An 8389-nucleotide genomic window follows, 5' to 3' on the forward strand; every position below is an offset into this window, starting at 1 on the left:
TGCCCCAAGGCTAACACGTACGCCAATCAGTTGTGAGGTAGTAGCTGTTCAGTGATATATTCCATGATGAAAGCAGTTTTCACTGCAAAGGAGAATGGTGTTTTAGTTTTTCTCAAGCCCAAATTCTGAATTTCCAACTGCCTACTATTGTTATCCCTTCTCCTGTATGTCCTACTTAAACTCAACAGGAACCTTTCTCCACTAAAACCTGCTCCCTGTCCTAGCATGCCCATCCTCCCAGTAATCCACACTTAATGCTGGGAGTCATTTTTAACTACATCCAGCTACTCAACAGGCATGAGTGTTTGTTTACAATATACACTGTGCTACAGCAGCTTTCTCAAAACTTCTTGGCTCAGGACCCCTTCACATTCTTAAAAACTGAGGGCTCCCAAGTAGCTTTGTTTACCAATATTTTACCATAATTAGAAAAACAGAAAAAAAGTAAAATACAGTAAAAATATCACATTAACACTTTCACGGAAGTAACTATTTTCAACAAAGAATGGCACATTACAAAGCATGTAATCTCATACAATAACCTATCCTTTAAGATACTTCAGTAGGTTTTTCTCATAGTTTTTTGGAGTTGATTCTCCCTATGTGTCAGACAACTCTGTGAAATATTCATCACCTTATTTGATAACAACAGAATGTATTCATGTTTATGCTTAGGTGCAAAGAAAACTACAAGATTTTATAATAACTGCATAATACTGAGGTTTGCTGGGATTTTGGAGGTATAACCTGAAGAGTGAATTTCTAAAGACACAGATATTCATACCCTACACCTACGACCTTAGGAAATTGTGAAAAATTCAAGAATATACAGCACCATTCAATTAACATTAGTGATGATGTCATCCAACACATATCATGTAGCCTCTATGTACTTGTGAGAATGAGTTGAAAAGGTAAGTTACGTCTTAGTACAGTAAGCCCCCTACATAACGAACAAGTTCAGTTCCAAGAGGGCATTCATAAGTGCAATTTGTTCGTAAGTCCAACAAAGTTAGCCTAGGTACCCAATCGGCTATGTAGTACTGTACTAATAATAGGTTTATCTAAAAACAAATACAAAAATTAAAATATTTTTAATCTTACAGTACAGTACCTTAAAAAGTACAGTAGTACAGTACAACAGCTGGCATACAGGGGCTGGCATCGAGTGAACAGGCAAGAGTTACTGACTGGAGGAGGGAGAGGAGGTAGAAGATGGTAGAACTCAGGGATGGTCAGCAACAGGAGACGAAGGGCAAGCTGCAGTTTCACTCACACCTGACACTGATGGCACAGGTTCTGGTTCCTTGCTGGATTCAATTCTATCTACCCTCTTGAAAAAACAACCCAATGATGTCTGGGTAGTAGCTCTTTTTTTCTCGTCGTAGATGACACAGTAGCACTGGATTGCATCCCGAACGGCTGCTGCAACCTTCATGTACTGTTCTACATTCAGATCCTGCACCTCAAAAACTAACAGTGCCTCCTCGAATAAAGAAAATCCCCTTGCCATTTCCTGTGTCGTGAATCTCTTCGGTTACTTCCTCCTCTTGTCTCTCTTCATCCTTTCTCTGGGCCTCCAATTCCATCAGGTCTTCGTTAGTAAGCTCCTCGTGTTGCACAGCAAGGAGTTCAATGAAGTCGTCCTCTTGCAGATCTAGCTCCAGCTTCTCTCTGAGGGTCACTAAGTTGCTAAAAACCTCTTTGGACTCCTCATCCCGGGCAGCTACCATATCTGCACTCGCTGCCTTGCCATTTACTTCTACATTGTGAAGGTTGGCTCTAGCCTTGAACTGATGAAACCAGCCATGGCTGGCATTAAAAGATGCACCCTCTGGTTCTTCACCATGCTGCTTCTTCAAGTCTTCATAAAGCCTTTTAGCTTTTCTTGCATCAGCATTAAGCTGAGGGGAACTCGATGCTGATGCTGATCCTGCATCCACACACTGAGAAGTTTCTCCATCTCCGTCACTTTTCCCGCTTCTTCAACATTATTGTCGCCATCATTGGCACAGCAGACTTCACATGTTCCATGATCTTGTCCTTGTTCTTTAGAATCATGCTGATAGTTGAACGATTCATGTTATAAGAATGAACAACGTCTACCATCTTTTCGCCTCGCTCCACCCTCTCAATTATTTTCACTTTTGTTTCCATCATTATCACTTGGGGCTTCTTAGCAGTACCAGCTACAGCGCTTCTGGACATGCTGGGCTTGAAATAAAGATACTATACTACTGCATACAGTAAAGTACAAAAAAGCACCACTTGTAGAGGCTGCAGGCATGTGACAATGTACGCCAGACACGTGAACTAACTTACACGACTGGACGTGCAAACACATGTTCGCATCTTTGGAAGTTCACAACTTGAAGGTTAGTATGTAGGGGACTTAATGTGTTATGAAAACAGTTTTGACCTTGAAGACCTCTGTATGCTTACACAACAAGGATATAGCCATAAACAAGCAATGTCATGCCCTCAAGGAGCAACCTAAAAAAATAGGGAAAAAACCCCAATTACTAATTACAACTGCGAGAAATGCTATGACAGCATTCAGGTGGGTACCCAATACAGTGGAGTTAAGGCATCAAGGAAGGCTTCCTTGAGAAGTGATGTGTCGAGACCATTTTCAGTGACCATTTGGTCAGTCTGACTCTTTTACCTTCCTTTCCATTTTGACTGCCATCACTGTATACCAGACCTAATCACTTCCTGTTTGGACTACTGTAAAAGAATCTCCGCTTAGAACCCATCCTGTATCTGTAGCCAGATTAAATTTCCTAAAAGACTGTTTCCATCAGAGAAACACAGTACCCTAAATTGGTAAGGAATACTGACTAAGCAAGTCAGATCAGTCTCAATCCCTGGCCCTTAATTAGTTGCTATGTCTATAGGAAAGTTGTTCAACCTCACAGCTTCAGTTTCCTACTCTGTAAAATGAGGTTTTATGTATCAGAACCACACTAAATACAATGGCAGAGTCTGGCATACTATCTGGTACACAACTGGCACTCAATTAATATTATTAGTTCATTTCTTCTAACCTGTGTTTCCACTAGCTTTGCCTATAGTATGCACTAGTAAGTTACCACTACTTATTATACTAAAAAGTCTGGGATGAGATTTTAACCAAAGGTCAGAAAAAAGAAGAAAGTCTGTAAAGAGTGTTGACTGAATTGACTAGAATCCATATACTAGAGGTGGGGTTCATTAGCTGGTAAAATAACCAGTTCTATAAATGTGATCTGAAAATGTGTTACTGTTGTCAGCAGGAAGAGCCAATCGTAAACATGTTTTTTAAAAACCCAAAAAACTAGAACACAAAGGGTGACTAAGTACCAGCACAAAGCAAAGGTCCAGGAAAAAAGCTAGAAAGTAGAATTATTAAGTGTAACCATGACTTCCAGATATAATCAGAGAGGCAGAAAATAATCTCTCTAGTCACCAGGAAGGTATACATCATGATACCAGGAATAAGTCATCAAGTTCAACACTGGCCTAGATAAAATAAACCTAATTATTTTATAGCATTCTATTAACAGTTCTCTAATAACCCAGTTTCTCACCCACTCCATCAAGAATCCATGAGGAGTCATGGATAAGAAGCAAAGTCTTCTGGAGAAATACATCCTCCAATAAAGTTGTATGCTACTATGTAACTAAATCAAGAATTCTCAGCCTGCAAAAGTAAAGTACCAGACTTCTGGATATGTGACCTAACAATGTGCTCTAAAATTAAGATGGGCTTAAAACAAACTAGTCTTACACTTGTGATGTTGATCCCTATCATATTCTGGATTAACAGTTGCAAACCATAATTATACCAAACCTCTTCTGTGCATAAAAAATGAGAGAAACATTATGTAGTTCAAATTTTTTAAATCTTAAAAAAAAAAAGATTATAAAATCCCTTACAAAACCTTCAACTCTCATGCAAGTACAAGTTTTCACTCTATTTAATTTCTGTCCTAGGAGTATAAGAAATAATATGGCTCTACTTCAGAAGGAGGTAAGTAGCTGCTTTGTTTAAAAAATTGTAATAAAGCCTAAGGAAGTCAAGCATAGGAAGAGGATGAGTGCAAGGGTTTGCACAGGAAACCCAAGGAAGAGCTGAATGGCAGACAAATGTATTCAGAGACCATGAGGCATCAGTTTCCTTTATGAATAGAATATCAGGTGACTTGGGTTAAGTATGATCCTAAAGTTTCTCCATAAAAGGAGCATTGCTTCTGTGGATTTAAACTATTACTTGAAAACAAACTTCACATATAAATCAATAAAATCAACATTTATTGAGTACCCAGCTCTGTGTTCAGGCACCAGGGAATCAAGAACAAATCTGTATCATTGAGGAATGCATTTAGTGGGAAAACAGACGAAAGAGGGAACTTTCTTGGTAAAAAAGTAAAAAAAAAAGATTACTTGGAATAGTTTAACATTCCTTTTAAAACAAAGCAGTCTGACCTGATGTTTCCCAAACTATTAAACATAACTTTTTTTTTTGCCTTTCAAAATGTCTCCCCATTTATTCAGTTTTTCTGGAGGAAAAAATTACAAAGTAGAGGGGACATACAGTTTGCCTGAAGTTGTAATCATTTTTGTAAGATAGGCATACTGTAGCCCCTCGGGGCTGTATTTGTAGCGTGCTTTCTGGGCCACCAACATCAGAAGCATATAAAAGACAGAATTCTAGTGACCCCCACCAGTCTTAACTGAATTCAGAATCTCTGAGTGTGGGACTGGGAATCTGCATTAAATAGCAAGCCAATTATGTGCACTTCTCATATTTTAAGGAGAAATCTTAAGAAATTTTAAGTTAAAAAACTTGTTTTTTAAATATAAAAAATTTGAAATTTACAAGATGCTATCTATATTAGCATACAAACCAAAAAGCATTTTGGTGTTAAAACATATCTATTAATTTATACTTCATCAGAATGAAAACTTACTTTGTGATGATTTCCTGTAACTTAAGATATGATACTTAGGGCCTCCTCTGATGGAAGTTTTTCCAAAATTGAAAACTTTGTAGAACTGAAATTCAGGGCTAGTTTCACTAACATCAGATATAGTCCTATTCCTCATTAAACTTCTGTCACCGTTATGATTTAATGAAATCCCACTTTCCTCAAATCCATTATGCATTCTTGAAACTCAAACGAATCAACAGTTGCTTTCTCAACACACCATTGTCCAAGGCAGGTTTATCTTTAGTAATGGTTTGCTGGATTCAGCTGTCAGCTAAAGTATACAAATAAGTTTTAAAACAAACCAACCGGGCTTCCCTGGTGGCTGCAGTGGTTGGGAGTCTGCCTGCCGATGCAGGGGACACGGGTTTGTGCCCCGGTCCGGGGAGATCCCACATGCCGCGGAGCGGCTGGGCCCGTGAACCATGGCCGCTGAGCCTGCGCGCCCGGAGCCTGTGCTCCGCAACGGGAGGGGCCACAGCAGTGAGAGGCCCGAGTACCGCAAAAAAAAAAAAAACAAAAAAAAAACCAACCAACCAACTTGGTGGGGGGCTGGGGGGGGCGGGGCGCACACCTAAATGGGCCAGAAAGGTTCAACTTTTATTTCCTTACTGCTCAGTATGAAGACAAAATTATCAATGTCCACATTAAGTATTCTGCAATCTACAACACAACTTTGTGGCTATAGCCACACCTCCACAGTGGCAATTTAAGCTTAAATTACATAAAATTAAAAATTGACTTCCTTAGTCATAATAGCCACATTTCCAGGGCTCAAAAGTAATGTGTGATTAGTGGCCACCATATTGGACAGCACAACTATGGGGTATTTCCATCACTGCAGAAGGTTCTCGTGGGCAGTGCTAATCTAGAGCATTAGCAAGTGCACAAAGAAGCGTTTGAGAGGCCAATCTATCAAACCTTATAAAGACACCTTTCATTTAGGGTTGGCTAGCCATCAAGGAATATACTAGGAGCTTAAGTACAAGACTCAACAAGAGCCTGTGCCCTCAAGAAGCTCCGAATAGTTAAGAGAATTTAAACAAGCAACAACAACAACCTGAGAAGTGCTATGATTCAACCCGCTTTGGGACCAAGAGAAAGCAATACTAACTTTTTTGTAGGCGAGTCTGGCTTAAAGGACAGCAGATCACAGAAGGCAAGATGATATTTGAGTCTTAACAGTTTTTACTGGAAGGGTAAGGATTATCAAGGGTAGCATTCCAGGAGGAACCACCCTACAAAGAGGTCTGATAATCTCACTATGATTTGGGTAAACAGCAGTCAATTCAGTGTGACTTGAGAAGTAGTGTTTGTGTGTATATGCAGAAAACTGTGGCAAAGGAAAAAGCTGTTAAGGTGAGATCAGTCCATTGAGGGACCTTGCACATCACATTTTCAACGATGGAATTCATCCTGTCAGTAGTTAGGGAGCCAATAATGGAGTTGGATCAGTTATTTTCATGCTCTACCTTTATGTTAGGACAGCTGTCCTGGACACACAAAAGTTGTAACAGCAGATACCGGAGATGGAGACACTAGTTCAGAGGCTACTAGCATTATGGCAACTGAGCTCAGTTACTGATGAGAACAGCACTGGAGATGGACTGAAAGGTATTCAAAGGACATAAAAGAGAGATGTTGCTGAACCTCACACCCAATTCTCAGGAAAGCAGTAGCCAAAATCATGTGGACTGAGAAGAGGGTCAGGAGTAGAATCCCAGATGAGGGAAAAGGACAAAATGAAAATTAAGGTGAAGATTCAAGAATATCCGTAAAGGAGAAATAAACGCATTGCTGGGCAAGAGTGAGGCCTATGCTCAAGTTGGGTAGCCTGTGTGGTTTCATGACTTACCGGGCTACCAAAACAGGAGAGAAGAAAGCCAATGGTATGTCTGGGACTAAATGAGCAAGTAAAACAAATAGAAAATGGGCTGAAAGCATGAGTGAGAGTTGCTAAAATGCCTGACCCTGGGAATGCAAGGGTGGGGGACTAAAATTTTAAGATTAAGATTTAAATCTAAGATGCTCTATTTTGGTGGTGTAGCAAGGGCTTCAAATGGGTAAAGTTTAAAACTCAGGAGATCATGCCTTTCATCTACCTCCCTTAATCTCCAGGAAAAATGCGAAAAAAGATCTTAAGAACTAATAACACGCAGTCTCGCTGCATAAAATCAGCCCCAGGTGTTGCCTGGACTCCACTTACCCCCTCCACCCCTATTATAATTACTTTGTGACACAAACTCAAGTCTGTGGGTAGAGAAACTGGGCTCGTCCTCATAATCTTACACCTGCTCAGTTTCCTGCAGGACAACGCCCAGGAATCAGGTTAAGCGTGGGCAAAAGAATCCCGCCCACAATCGAGAAGGAGCGACTCGACCTGGAGGCGATGACAAGATCGCGGGGGAGGGAGGGATTTTTCTAGGCCCAGTGCGGTCCTTAGGAGACAGGAGGCAGCCGAGAACTCCCATAAAGGTATTGCGGCACTCCCCTCCCCCTGCCGAGCAGGGTGCGGCCTTCTCTCCGCCCCCTCCTCTGCAGCTCCTTCTGGATTGCAGCTCGCGCCGATTTTTGGAGAACATGCGCCTCCCACCCACAAACCACCAGGACGGACCCCCGCTCCTTCCTCCACCCCCACGGGTCCGGGAGCACGTCAGGCTAGTCTCGTCCTTCAGCCGGCGGACGCCCAGGGCGGAGCCGCAGTCGCCGCCACCCAGAAGCCTCGGCCCTGCAGCCCGCCCCCGCCTCCAGCGCGCGCTTCCTGCCACGTTGCGCAGGGGCGCGGGGCCAGACACTGCGGCGCTGGGCCTCGGGGAGGGCCGTACCAACGACCGCCTCCCCGCCGACCCGCGCAGTGGTTTCGCTCATTTGGGACCCGAGCCAATAACAAGGGGCCGTTGCCGGGGCTTCAGCAGCCAATCAGATGCCGAAGCCAAGCAGGCGGCGGGTAAACCGACTCCCCCGAAGGAAGGGGAGGGTGGCAGGACGTCCGCACGGGGCCACTTTCACTGACCCTCTCCTCCTCCCCCCGCGGGAGGCCGACCGCGCCCGCCAGTCCAGCTCTCTCCCCACCCCACCTACCTACCCGCCCCAGGGGGCAATGCGAGAGTCTCTAAGCGGCTGCGCACTCCCGAGGCTGTAACTGACAGGCGCTTTGCTCCAACCAAAACACGCCATTTGTGTTTTCACACACGGCGGGAGGAGCGGCAACCAATCAGTGACAGCAGAAAAGCCGGAAGCGCCCCTCCCTCTGAGGGAGCAATGGCTCCGTCCGGATTCGAGCCTTTTCCGCTCCCTTCTCCCTCCCCCTCCGGTTGCCGCAGGGCGGGCCACACTCCCGCCTGCCTCTAACCACCTCTTTCCCCTGCAGCGTAACAAACGCTATGCTCCCGACTTCCCGCGGGGGAAGGTGACCCCCA

At 43.4% G+C, this 8389-nt stretch overlaps 1 pseudogene; it reads right to left on the reverse strand.

The window, feature by feature from the left end:
- Window positions 1-5528: 5528 nt before the first annotated feature.
- The window catches only part of LOC114907618, an 8842-nt pseudogene continuing 5981 nt past the window's right edge, over window positions 5529-8389 (reverse strand).

Source organism: Monodon monoceros, unplaced genomic scaffold (assembly GCF_005190385.1).
Source record: "Monodon monoceros isolate NGI ecotype Baffin Bay Population unplaced genomic scaffold, NGI_Narwhal_1 Super_Scaffold_3, whole genome shotgun sequence".
Classification (NCBI taxonomy): Eukaryota; Metazoa; Chordata; class Mammalia; order Artiodactyla; family Monodontidae; genus Monodon; species Monodon monoceros.